The 14136-nt window shown below is 36.0% G+C and overlaps 1 non-coding gene and 1 pseudogene across 1 annotated transcript; one reads left to right on the forward strand and one right to left on the reverse strand.

Annotated features, from left to right (window-relative positions):
• The window catches only part of LOC144372898 (transport and Golgi organization protein 1 homolog), a 62391-nt pseudogene that overhangs the window by 23058 nt on the left and 25197 nt on the right, over positions 1 to 14136 (forward strand).
• On the reverse strand, positions 7009 to 7115 carry LOC144372903 (U6 spliceosomal RNA). Its single transcript, XR_013432726.1, has one exon. It is a non-coding gene; the product is annotated as a U6 spliceosomal RNA (small nuclear RNA).

The following is a 14136-nucleotide window of genomic DNA, read 5'->3' on the forward strand; positions in this document are numbered from 1 at the left end:
TAGTCTAGAAAAAGACAGATTTACTCAGCTATAGATGGAGTTAGGCAGTGGGGGTTGGAGGAGGGTAATGTGGTTGACCTCAAAGATTCTTTAGAACCAATCCTGAATTTGGGAGCGTGGATGAGTTTGCTTTTGTGATACTTTGTTATTGACACATTAATGGTTTTCTTTTCCTTACAGGAGAAAGATTTTGTATGTTTTGATGTTGGAGGAGATGATTTTGATAATTATAACGTAGAAGAACTTCTAGGATTTTTGGAATTGTATGATTCTGCAAATGAAGATTCTGAGAAAGCTATAGAAAAAGTGGGACAATTTCCTGAAGTCTCCCAGGATGTTGAACCTGAACCTAAACCAGTAGTAGCAAACTCACAACAAATTGAAAGTGCATTCTCAGAAAACACTGTGGATCTTGAGGAACAATTTTTGGCTCAGAAGAACCATCCTCATGCAGATAGTCAAACAGATAATGCTCAGGGTGAACAAACTTCACTTGAACTTTTTGGAGAAATACTACCAGATAAATTGAAAGTGCCAGAAAGTGAAAAAAACAAAACCAGCAACATTTCTCAGGTCTCAAACGAACAGGAGAAGACTGATGCTTATAAACTTTTGAAAAAAGAAATCAATCCTTATCTAGAAACCAAAGAAAAGAAACAAGAAATGAGTATAATTTGGAAGATTTTAAAGAAAACTGAAACCACAGCCAAAAGGGTAGACATGATGGACAAGGAACGAGGTGATATGGAAATGGGAAAGGAGGAAAGTTTTTTGGGGAAGAAAACAGTTGTACATTTAATGAAAGCAGATATATTTTGGATAAGAATGCAAAGTGCAAGTGAATGTTCAGGGTAGAATATGAACCTGAAAAGAGATAATCTTTGCTCTGGATCCTATTGGTCTATGTCCTGAGCTCAGGAAGGAGATAGGTTCACCATTTGGCTCCTAGGTTACTTTGAACATATTTGAAAGGCACATTAAGCAAGCTAGACTTATGGAATTCCCTTCTCTATACTGGCTCATTGAGACCAGCACACTTGTAGATGAAAGAGTTCCTGTTATTTCTGAGCAGAATAGACATTTTGCACTTTTGTTCTGGACCAGAATTCTCTTCTGCACATTTATTCATGTGAGTGTATGTTGGTTTGCCAAGGGAATGTAAGTTATTGAAGCCTCTATCATAAATGTATTTGTTTATGAAATACTTTGGATTAAATACTTTGGATTAAAGGCTTCTTTATAAATTTGACTGTATAGTTCAGTCATCCTTTAAATGGGATGAAAACAATTAACCCTCCCGTATCCTTGCCCAGTTGTTCTCATGGGCTCATGCCAGGACATGGAGGGCAGTGTTGAGGTATCTGGAACTGTGTGCTGAGGGGGAGTGCTGATCATTGGGCTTAAGTGGGGGTAGATAGTGTCATCCATCTGGCTCAATGCATTCTTCTCCCTTGTAGAGATGCAGCCACCCCATGAAGATGATTTTCCTAAAGAGAACACAAATCGTCTTAATAGAAATCTTCATGAAGAGCCAAACCTCCTGCGTCATCATTTTAATATGAACCATCCTGAAGAGCCCAGCCTCTTGAATCAACCTGTGACTGAGGACATGGGTGTTTCAGAAGTGTCTCAGATCCCAAATACTGAGAAAGTAGACCCAGGTAAAGCTTGCCAATTTTTCTCTACAAAGTAGAGGCATTACCATAATGAAGGCTTTCAAGGATATTTGTTGCCAAAGGTACGAAATAGAGCAGAGAGTGATATAGGTACATGTGAGTTAAAAAAAAATATCTTAAGTGAGAGAAAAGCAAGAATAAAGATGACTAGAAATCAAAAATAGGCCAGAGATTGTAACTCACCTAAAAGCAAATGTTTAGGTATGACTAGCTTGTGTAAACCATTTACAACTAAAATATTTTTCTTCAAAGGCCTTATGCTCTAAAACTGTAGTTTTCAACCAGACCAACAGCACCAGAAACTCTAGGGGTGGGACCCACAATCTGTGTTTAGCAGGCCTTCCAGGAAAGTCTGGCCTAGTACAAGTTAGCTTGAATAATCACTGTTCATAGTCTCATAAATTCTGTGTTTTTCTTCCCTTTTCTTCTAAATGGAATATAATATAGCTCAAGTCCTGTTTTGACTTGCTTCCTGGACATGGTAATTAAACTTTTTCAAATGCAGTCAATGGTCCAGATCTTTATACTATATACTTACAGCAAACAGTACAGAACTGCAATCGATTTTAGATTGACACTTACGAATACTTCATCATAGTGCACAGTTATCCAGTGGGAGACGAGAAACAATTTTTCAAAAAAATCCCCAATAATGGCATCAACAGCATTCTACTTTTGTGTTGCTCACTCTCATTTTATCAGTAAATTAGATGATGACTAATTGTTTATTTTAACCCATCCAGTATGGTGCTATGAAGCCATAATTACTGTATTTTGTGTTTTTAAAGGTTCTGGTCTGTAAGCATAGCTATAAGCATTATCCTGCACCAGTGCAGGGCTTGGCAGCACTGATCTGAACCTCCCCCCACCATCTGCACACACAGAGTGTAGGAGAACTCATAGCAAGGGGGGATTCAGTTAATTTGAGAAGGAATAACATATGAGTTCTCCCATTTTCCAGAAGACATTGCATCTATATATGAACACTACTGACTTCTGAACTGTCTTTAACTCTATAAGGTTATGAAAATGAATCACGCACCATTACGATTTGTTATTTTCATGCTCCAAAACTTTCAAGAATAGGGAAAACTTGACTTACAGAATTAAGAATGAATTATTTCCCTGGCCTTTTAAGTTCCACCACAAAATGATGTCAATGACCTTTAGTAGGTAAAATCTTCCCAAATGTCATTTAATGTGTCTCAGGTGCTGAGATGCTGAGCCAGTGGGGCAGACTTCACCAGCAGTCAAATTCATAGACCAATAGTGAATGGAGGGCCTGGGGTTGTAGCTCAGTGGTAGAGTGCTTGTCTAACATATGAGGCACTGAGTTTGATTCTCAGCATTGCATACAAATAAATAAAATAAAGGTCCATCAAAAACTAAAAAAAAAAAATTAGGCAAAAGCTTAAAAAAATAGTAGTGAATAGAATCTCAGGGTTGAGAAAGACCTTAGAGGCAACTGGTCCAACTTCTTAATAACTGCATGCTGGACTCCTGCTGTTTAATCAAACATACCCCAGGCTCATGTAACTCATACTGAAATTCCACCCCTACAAGCTCTCAGGTCTAACTGGAATTCTACCTCATTCACAGAGCCTCAATGCAGGTCTGTACCCAATTCCCTTTAGTCTCTCTTGGTACTACTGTGTTCTTTTTAAATAGCTGTCATCTGTCCATTCAATAAATAAGTGTTGAGTATCTCTGCCAGGTGCCAGATACTATGTTAAGCCTTGGCCCATTCCACCTGCAAATCTGCAAACCAAGACTCCCTCTCTTTCAGCTTTCCTAAAATTTTATACACAAAGTTTCACCAGCACTAAATCCATGTTTTTTGAATGTGACCCTGTCTATATATCTCTGGTTTTAAAATTTTTCCTTGAGTAAATATTGTTCTGGTAGCAGTTGTATGGCCATGGAAGTAGTGGAGAGTAGACTGGAGATTGTTCATTTTATAATTGAAGGGTTTGACAGCTCTAATTAGGATTTTGAAGTTTTCTTCTCTGTTGTGTTAATTGTCTTTAGGAGAGCCACATATTCCAGGCACTGTGACTCATATATTTAGTGAAACACTCGATGAATATTGAAACTGAAGAGAGACAATTCTTATTCTATAGCATAAAATAAAATAGCAATTTCCCCTTTCAATTTTAGAGCTACTTATAACAGAAGGTACTCCTGTTGATGCTGCTGATACAGAAAACCAACTAGAGATAAAGGTCAAAGAGCCAGCAGATGCCACCCTTTTGGACAACATACTTTTCTTGTTATATTCATTCTTGCTTTATTTGTCTAAGATGGTAAGTTTGACATAGTTTCTTCAATTAGAATGTTGATTATTTATTAGTTTTTAAGTGGCTTCTGGTCATGAAGTGAAAAACTTAAAATGTCTTTATGAAAATGACTCTTGACCCTTTGAGTAGATAGCTCCTGAAACAAAAGCCATAGGGGTGTGGCTTTAATGGCTACTTGGTTTAGCACATGAGGAAGATTTGCTGTCTATCAAGGCTGGACATTTGCACACCTGTAAAAACTTGGTTCTTCCCCTCAGAACCTTTCATTCTGGCAGGGAGATAACAGCATTCACTTGAAACACAGTAAGATAATGGCAGAAAGAGATGTATTTATTCGATGGTAGAACATTATTGTCCATAAATGCATTTATTATGGTTGGAAGGGTGATCAGTAAGGTCAGAAAGTGGTTGAGATGTGTTTGAAGCACAGGCAAAGGGCAAACAGGAGTCTGACATGTGGTTTGTTGTTGATTAGACAGGCTGGGGTGGTGGGGGAAGCTGGCAGTCAGAAGAAATGTGTTCAGAAAAATGGAAACATGAAGAAAGGATATTTGGGGAGGGCAGGAGAATGTGAATAGTTGGTGTTGTAAAGTGTGAAGTTGGAGGGGGATGGGCCTGTTGGAGAGGCCAGCAAATCTTAAAGGAAGTCATGAGCCAAAGTAGCATTAGACCATTAATAGTGGGGATCCTTAGAAAGTTTTAAGAATGAAAGGAATTAGGTTAGATCTGTTTCTTAGAAAGAGTCACTTAAGGCTGATCTTTCTAAAGAAAATCATGATCCAAACAAGACATTTAATCTGTCTAGAAGCTTATCTAAGCATTTTAGGACTTACCTCCCCCCTATTGGTATTTGTTGATATTGGACTTTTAGAGTTTAATTATAGGAATGAGAAAGCTTTTAGAGGTTGGAGGATAAGATGGTCCTAGGGCCATTGTGACAGTAATCCTCCTCAACTGAAGTTGTTTCCTGTAGGTTGTGTTATTTCAAGGCTTGTGTAAGAAAGATGATGTTGTTGTTTTCCTTGTAAAATGTGTAGATTTTGAAGCCAGGTAGATCTGGTTTCAAATCCCAAGGTTATCATTTAGACGTTTGGGCAAATAACTAAACTTTTGAAAAAAGTTTTCCTCATCTGAAAAATGTAGATAATGCTTACTCCAATCATAAGAATTAAATGATTTGACAAGGTAAAATGTCTGGTGAGGTGTCTGGCATTTTGAAGGGTTTTACCCCTACACACGCCCTAATTCTCATGTAGACAGTCAGAAGGTGGTATAAAGACAATGAATACCTGGGGAGGAAAGACCACCAGGGTGTAAAAGATGTGGTGGGGAGAAACAAATCATTTTTCAGTTGGCTCCATGTTTGTTCATGATGGTGGCAGCCACCTGGGTAAGGGGTATGTACGAGCCAGGCAGTTAGAGTAATTGTATTTCCAGTGATTAAAGCAGTCTTCCACAGTCATAATTTGATTATCAGAGTGAATCAGCATCACTTGGAAAGTTAACAGCCTCATGATATGGGAAGGATTTCTTTATTCATATTTTTTAGGTATGCACAGAGCCCTCCTCTAGGTCTAGGTCAGGGGACATGAATGTGGTGCAGGTATGGTCAGTGATTGTACGGTGATAGGTAAGACATAGACGTGAGTGGCAAAGAAGAGGCACAATGTTAGGAGACTGATTTGAAAGGAGATTTCAAAGAGGCATTTTGATGGCCCAGTATGTACAGGACATTGTGCGAGGACTAAAAGAGTCTAACAGGTGTAAGGTATGATTGTGATTTTTGAAAGCCTTAAGAAAAGGACTTAACAAATATAAGCAAAAATTATGAACAAGTCAATGTAAAATCTTAAACAAGTAGTATGATATCTGATAGGACTGGAGAGTAATAGGCTCTGATGTGTTTGGGAGATGTGCACCAATCAGATTCATTGATCAATGGAATCTTAGCAGAATCTTAGTGTTAGAAGAAACCTTGGAAGGCTGTTAGTCTAGTTTCTCACTCATTGCTGTTATTTTCTTTACTGTGGCCCTGACGAATAGTTATGAGGCCTGTACACCAGTATTTCCTAGCATGAGTCACTCTCTTACAAGGCTATATGTTCTTCTGTTGTCTAGTTCATCCTTGTATTGACTCCAAATTTTCTTCCACATGATTTCCTCTATAAAATTGAATTCTTTTCTACATAGAAATCCTTTAAATATTTGAAGTTATATCTTAATTTAAAAATTATTTTTAGTATTTTTATCATGGAAACTTTCAAATAAGAGCAGAGAGAATAGTAGGGGACTATAGGTAACCATAACATACTGTATATTTTAGAATACTATAAAAAAAGATTGTGAAAGTTTTACCATAAAGAAATGATGTTTGAGGAGGTAGATATATTTAACTGATTTAAACGTTACATAGTGTATACATGCATCAAAATGTCATGTTACCTACTTCAATAATTATAATGTTTGTTTCTATGTACTAGTTAAAAAATAAATTTAATTAGAAAAGCTTTAAAGAAAAGCATAGAGAATAGTATAATGAACCCACGGGCCATCACACAACTTAACAGTAATTCCTTGATAGCCAATATCAGTGAGTTTTTTAAATTTGTTCTAATTGGTTATACATGATAGCAGAATGCATTTCAATTCATTGTATATAAATGGAACAAAACTTTTCCTAGTTGTACACAACACCTGTAGTCCTACATGTACCTCGGGTAATGTGGTTCATCTCATTCCACCATCTTTCCTATCCCTCTGCCCCCTCACCTGTCCTACCTCCCCTTTGCTCAAAGTTCCTCCATTCTTTCCATGCCCCTTACCACCCACCTCACCCCCATTATGGGTCAGCATCCACTTTCAGAGAGAACATACAGCTTTTGGTTTTGGGGATTGGCTTACTTCCCTTAACCTGATATTCCCATTCACCCGCAGATGCCATAATTTTTTTCTCTTTTAATGCTATAAGTAATATTCCATTTCATATATGTACCACAGTTTCTTTATCCATTCATCTGCTGAAGGGTTGGTTCCACAAAACTATGGAATACTTCACAAATGTGGGTGTCATCCTTGCTCGGGGACTATGCTGATTTTTTCTGTATTGTTCCAATTTTAGTATATGTGCTGCCAAAGCAAGCACACTCTGAGTTTTAACAAATGTAGATACCCATGTAAAAACTACCATAATAAAGATATAGAACAGTTTTTTTTTTTCACTAGAAAAGGGGTTTCCTTGGGATCCTTCCCAGTGAGTGCCTTCACCACCCCTTCCAGGCAACCATTGATAACTTTTTTTTTAAACTATAGATTCATTTTTCCTACAGTACTGTTTCATATATATGCCACTATAAGTGGACTCATATCTAGGAGTGCAATTGCCTCCTACGTTTAATGTATGTTTTTGTCTTATGTGATACTGTCAAGCCATACTAAAAAATGACCACAATCATTTTATACTTCCACCAGCAATTTAGGAGACTTCCACTTGACTTCATCTTCACTAGCACTTGGGCCATTCTAGTGGGTATGTCTTTGTGAGTTTATTTCCTGATAATTAATGATATTGAGTGAACTTTTTTTTTCTTTTGAGATAGGGTCTCACTAACTTCCTTAGGCCCTTGATAAGTTGCCAGCCTCACACTTGGGATCTTCCTGCCTCAACCTGGGATTGATTGCTGGGATTACAAATATGTGCCATGATGCCAGGATCAAATACTTCTTCATGAGCTTGTTGACCATACTGTTTTTGTACGTCAACTCTCTCTGGCTAGCTGGAATCCAGACTTCTCCCAGCTCAGTGCCAACTGTGGGATTGGTTAGCTTATAGTTGTTCTTGGCCCTCACAGGTACTGCTTAGAATGTAGCCCCAAACTGAAGACCACCTCCATGCAGATTTCTGGAACTCTTTTTCTTTGTGGCTCCCATGTTTCTGGTAGTTTTCTCTACATATTTTTGGCTGCTTAATCTCCTGGAACTCTGGTCTCTCTCTCCTCAGTGAGACTGTTGTGCCCCATTTGTGTTCCCCTTTTCAAACTGAGGTCTAGAGGGTGCCTCCAGGTAGAATGCTCACCTATTTGTTCTCCTGCTCTTAGGGGTGACAGTTGCATGTTCCTTGTGGCTTTCTATCTGAAAAATAGCTCTTTAAAAATCTTTTTTGACTGGGCATGATGGCACATGCCTTAATCCTAGTGGCTCAGGAGACTGAGACAGGAGGATCACAAGTTCAAAGCCAAAAGTGAGGTGCTAAGTAACTCAGTGAGACCCTGTCTCTAAATAAAATACAAAATGGGGCTGAGACTGGGGATGTGGCTCAGTGATCAAGTGCTCCTGAGTTCAATCCCTGGTACCAATATATATATTCCAACTTTCTGGTTGCTTTCAGTGGGAGAACAAGTCTCATATAAGTTACTCTCTATTGATTTCTCCTTTTGTTGTAACTTTTTGCAATAATTGAAAAAAATATGTTTGTGGGACTTCTAGGATATATTGTAGTTTGTGTGAATAAATGACATCCCCCTGGTACAACAATTTAACCTGTTTTCTCTATTGCCTTTTTTTTGTTTGTTTGTTTGGTGGTGCTGGGGATTGAACCTCGGGCTCCATGCATTCTAGGCAAGTGCTGAGCTAACAACCTCAGCCTCTCTCTGTTGCTTTATATTTCTTGGAAATTGGTAGTCAGGTTTAGGTTCAATTCTGTTTCTTATGAAAACTTAATAGGAAATATTGCATTGACATCTGCATGTCCTCTCCTTTGATGTTGACTACTAGTCAACAGTGACCTTGGTGAGATTTGCTAATATATTACAGGTTGCAAAATAGCAATGGTCTGAATTGCTGGGATTTTTCTTTCTTCATTTAAAGGCTGGGATGCCTATACAAATAAAAATTTATGATTGATTATTCTTTCTTTTTTTTGGTACTGGGGATTAAACTCAGGGGCACTTGGCTAGTGATCCATATCCTCAGCCCTATTTTGTATTTTATTTATATACAGGGTCTCACTGAGTTGCTTTAGCAATTCACTTTTGCTGAGGCTGACTTTGAACTTGCTATCTTCCCTCCTCAGCCTCCCAAGCTACTGGGATTGCAAGTGTGTGCCACAGCGCCTGGCTATGATTGATTATTCTTTACACAGATATTCGGTTTGTATAGTTAAGGCAGGAGATAAACATTTGATTCCTTTTCTTCATTTAAACACTTTTCAGAATAGTAAGGTATTATTCTAGCATTATCAAATGATACCCAAAGGGGCTTTTGAAATATTTTTAATTTTTATTTAAGAGTCAATATGATGTCATGCATTTAAAAATATTTGGTGTGTTTAATCAAGTTAGGAATAGTAATTGTTCTTATCTGATGCTCAATTTCTCCCCCTTTTGCCTTGTAGAAGCCTCTTTATCTTGGCTCCTGGGACCCTTTGCCACCACCTAGTGGTCATTGTTACCTGTTTCCCTTGCTTTTGAACTATGAGATGTTCCAAGTTCATCTTAAACATTCCCTGTCCAGACCTTGAAGGAACTATTTCTCTAAAAGAACTTTGGTTTCTTTCAATAGGAAATGATATTTAGAGGCTACATTCCAAGTACTAGGATTGCTTATTGCTCAAATTGACTGTCATTTGTAAGCCTTTTTAGTGAACAAAGCTCAGAAATATGTGGGGATTTTTGATCATGTCATTTAGATAATTCCCATGAAAATTCAGGATGTTAGAGAGATTTTACTTCACTTCATCTATCTTAGATTTGTGTTTTCTTTCTCTGATGTTGGAGTTTCAGTTTTCAATGACATAAATATAATTGTTTACAGTCTTGTGCCACTTAATGACATTTTGGTCATTAGTGCATAATAATGGAGCTAAAAAATTCTTGACACCTAGTATTTTTAATCTTTTTTGTGTTTTGATATGTTTAGATATATAAACATTTACAATGTTAAAATTGTCTACAGAATTCAGTATAATAATATCTTATAGGTTTTTATCCCCAAAGCGATGATATACCATATATGAATACCTATGTGTGGAAATGGCTATATTTTCTAGGTTTGTATAAGTATACTCAATGATGTTTACACACTGAAATTGCCTAAGATGTGTTTCTCAGAATTTATTCCCATTATTAAGCAACACACGACTATATTTATGTTGTTTAAAATACTTTCAGGAATGTATTCCTGAAATGAAATGAAATTCTCTTGTCTTTAAGCTATATCCCACTAAGGTATGTTTGAAATAATTCATTTCTGTGGTTTGTCACCAACATGATATCACAGGTTGTTTCATTTTTGCTTTCAATATTTAGGTGTTAATTTTTAAAGATTTTTTTTATTTATTTTACAATTATTTAAATATTTAGAAGAGCCAAAGTTAATTTGTGAAAATAAGTTGTTTCTGTTTTCTGGTACTGGTGATTGAACCCAGGGCTCCTATCCACTGAGCCACATACCTAGGCTCTTTATTTTTTATTTAGAGATAGTTCTCACTAAGTTGCGTAGGGACTTGCTAAGTTGCTGAGGCTAGCTTTGAACTTGTGATTCTCCTGCCTGATTTTGAAAGAACTCTAGCTTTTGTCCCAGTTCTGTGTACCCTGATATTACTCTCTTTTATAGTTAACTTTTAAAATTTATTTCATTATGCATTCTGCTATTAAAAAAATAAGCAAATGAGAAAAGGGATATGCAGCTCAGTGGTAGAGCACTTGCCTACCACACATGAGGCCATGTGTTCAATCCCCAGCACCATAAAAAGAAAAAGAAAAGCAAATGATTTTTACATCTAGCTATGATAGCTTTATATAGGTACTGGCTTCACCTTCCCAACTGAAACAACTAAAATAAATATGAAAAAAACCCCACAAACATATAAAATTTTAAGATCCAGTAACATTGAAGATCAAGCAACAAAGAATGATTCTGGAAACATAAAGAACAAATGCTATGAGCTCTTTAGTTGCCCCAGCTTTTACTATGTTAAGAGATTCCCAAGCCATGACAAAGAAGGGGAAGTCAGGCAGAACCAGAGGATACCATGAATTGAGAGATGGTGCTGAGATTCCAGGAAAACCAAAGTGACTAGAATTCACAGGGTGGAGTACCAAAAGAAGGTTGCTACATTGAGAGACAATTCTGGAAATCTGTGAAAGGCTCTCTGAGTGTTCAGCAGGGTATTGATCTGCACATAAGTGTGATGAAACTGCTTAGCAAGTCAGAGAAACCATCTTAAGTGATTAGAAGGAACAGGTCTTAACACAGGGACCAGAATAGCACCTGGAAAAAACTATCGAAGGAAGTTGGGTAGAATAATCAGAAGGATGTTACCTCGGACTGACTATTACAATTTATGTCATACCTAACAAATATTCAGACCCAAGAGAATCAAATTGTTTCCAGTAATTTAATTGTATATGAAATATTAAGAATAGTAATTCGTAATGTATGGCATCGAATCAAAGCTTACCAGGCATGCAAAGAAGCAAGAAAAATACAAACCACAATGATGAGGAGAAGAATCATCCAATCAAAGCCAACTGAGAACTATCGGAGATGTTAGAATGAGGTAATGGCATTTTTAAAAAAGTCATTACTACTATATTTCGTGTGTTAAAAAGGTAAAAAGAGATATAGAAGATATATTTTAAGAAAATCAGACTTCTAGAGTTGAAAATATATGATAAACACAGTGGATGGGATTAATGCCAGAATAAGCATTGTGATGAAATTGTTAGTGAACTTGAGGACATAGCAGGAGAAGTACCCCAAATGAAACAGGGAAAATTTCTTCTCTTAAAGAAAAGTGAACCAGAGCATCAGTGAGCTGTGGGACAGTTTCAAGTTGAGCTATGAGAGGTATTCAGAAAAATATTTTAAGAAATGATGGCCAAAAATTTGTGAAAACTGTACATCTGCAGATCCAAGATATTAAATGGGACTAGAGTACAAAAAGCATGAATAAAGCTATATCAAGGTATATTATATCATAAATAAATTGCTCAAAACCAGTGATAAAGAGCAATCTTAGCAGTTAGAGAAGACATTTATGTAGAGAAGAACTAAGGATGACATCAGATTTCTTGTCAGAAATTAGGCATAAGAGAATATAGTGGAGTGATACCTTTAATATATTTGAAGAGTAATAATGTTGGCCGATAATATCATGCCCAGTGAAATATCTTTCTAAAATGAAGACTTGTACTGACATACAAGCTGAAAGAATTCACCTACACTTGCACCAAGACAGCAGATGGAAATAATGGAATAAAGGAGTAAAAAACACTGAAAATGGTGACTGTGTGCATAAATATTTAAAATAATTTTTCTTATTTGAACATTTTAAAAAGTCATTGACTGTTTAAAGACAAATATCAGTGTAGTATGGGACTTAGAAAACATGTAAAGTAAAATACATGACAACAGTATAAATCTCAGAAGGGTAGTAACTATTGTAATGTTCTTATTGAATATGTGAAGTAATATAGTATCATCTGAAGGTAGATTGTGACAAATTAAAGATGTATATTCTAAACCCTGAAGCACTAAGATTAGAAAACAGAGTTATAGCTTAATAAGCCAATAGAGGAATCACTAAAAATACCGATAGTGGTATTTCTGCAAAAGAAGACAGAAAGAAAAGAAAAAGAAAAAAGAACAGAAGGAACAAATAGAAGATTATATTAAGCTTACACCTATGCACGGCAGTAATCCTATTAAGTGGAAAGTATCTAAATACATCAGTTAAAAACAGAGATTGTCATATTGCCTAAAGAAGCAAGACCCAAATAGATGTCTAAGGGAATAACACTGTAAATAGAAAGACACAAAGAAGTCAAAATTAAAATGATTGAAAAAGGTATCTCATGTTAAACACTAGTCAAAGGAAATCTGGAGTAGCTACATTAAACCAAAAGAGGTTGTGGGGCAAAATATATCATCAGGACTAAAGAAAGTTATTTCCTAATGATAAACGAATCAATCAAGATTATATAATAAACCTAAATGCTTGTACTTTTAATATTAGACCTTCAAAATACATGAAGTATCAAAATTGATAGAATTATGAGGAAAATGATGAATCCTATAGCTTACATTTAGAGATTTCAATATCCTCTCCTCAGCAATTGGCAGAAAACGAAAAATAAAAGTAAGGTTGTAGAAAGTGTGAATGACATAATCAATCCATCCATTTGAAATTAATTGACATTCATAGAAAACCCCCAAGGAGCTTAGTGCACATGGAACATTTACCAAGATAAACTATATTCTGGATCTTAAAAAAATTATCAGTAAATATAAAAGTATTCAAAGTCAGGCAAAGCTTAATCTCTGAACACAATAAAATGAGAAATCAATAATGGAAAAATCTGGAAAATTCTCAAATATTTGAAAACTTAAGTGCCAGGCTGCTATCTGCTATCTATCTATATATATATATGTATATCTGTATCTATCTATCATATATATATATATTTGGTATAAATGAACAACACAGTACATTTATTTTTATGTGGTGTTGGGGATCGAACCCAGTGCCTCACACATGTGAGGCAAGCACTTTACCACTGAGCTACAACCTTAGCCCCCACTGCTAAATAATTTTTGAGTCAAATAAATCAGAAGAAATTCATATTTTGAGTTGAATAAAACTGAAAACAACATATCCATTTGTGCAATGTCTCTAAAGTGTTATTGGAAAATTTATAGCACTACCAGGCCCAAGATAGCTTTATTAAAAAATAAGTCTCCAGTCATTGACTTAGTTCCTACTATGAGAAACTAGAAAAGGAAAAATAAGTTAATCTCCAAGTAAGCAAGAAAAAAAGATATAATAAAGACCATAAGTCAGTAAAATTTTTAAAAAAGGAAAATAAGAGAAAATCAATGAAACCCAAAGCTAGTTCTTTAAGATGAATAAAATTGATCAACATCTAGTGAGGGAAATAAAAGAGGAGACACGGGTTACCAATATTCGCAATCAGAGAAGGGATATCACTACAGATTTCACAGATACTAGACTGATAATGGGGATATTATGAACAGTTTATGTTAATTAACTTGACAATTTAGATGAAATGAAGAAATTCTATTTAAGCCACAAATTGCAAAAGTTCACTCAAGAAAAACAGACAATTTCGTAAACCTTGTTGACTATTAAAGAAATTGAAGGTATA

This window comes from Ictidomys tridecemlineatus, unplaced genomic scaffold, assembly GCF_052094955.1.
Source record: "Ictidomys tridecemlineatus isolate mIctTri1 unplaced genomic scaffold, mIctTri1.hap1 Scaffold_186, whole genome shotgun sequence".
Taxonomy (NCBI): Eukaryota; Metazoa; Chordata; class Mammalia; order Rodentia; family Sciuridae; genus Ictidomys; species Ictidomys tridecemlineatus.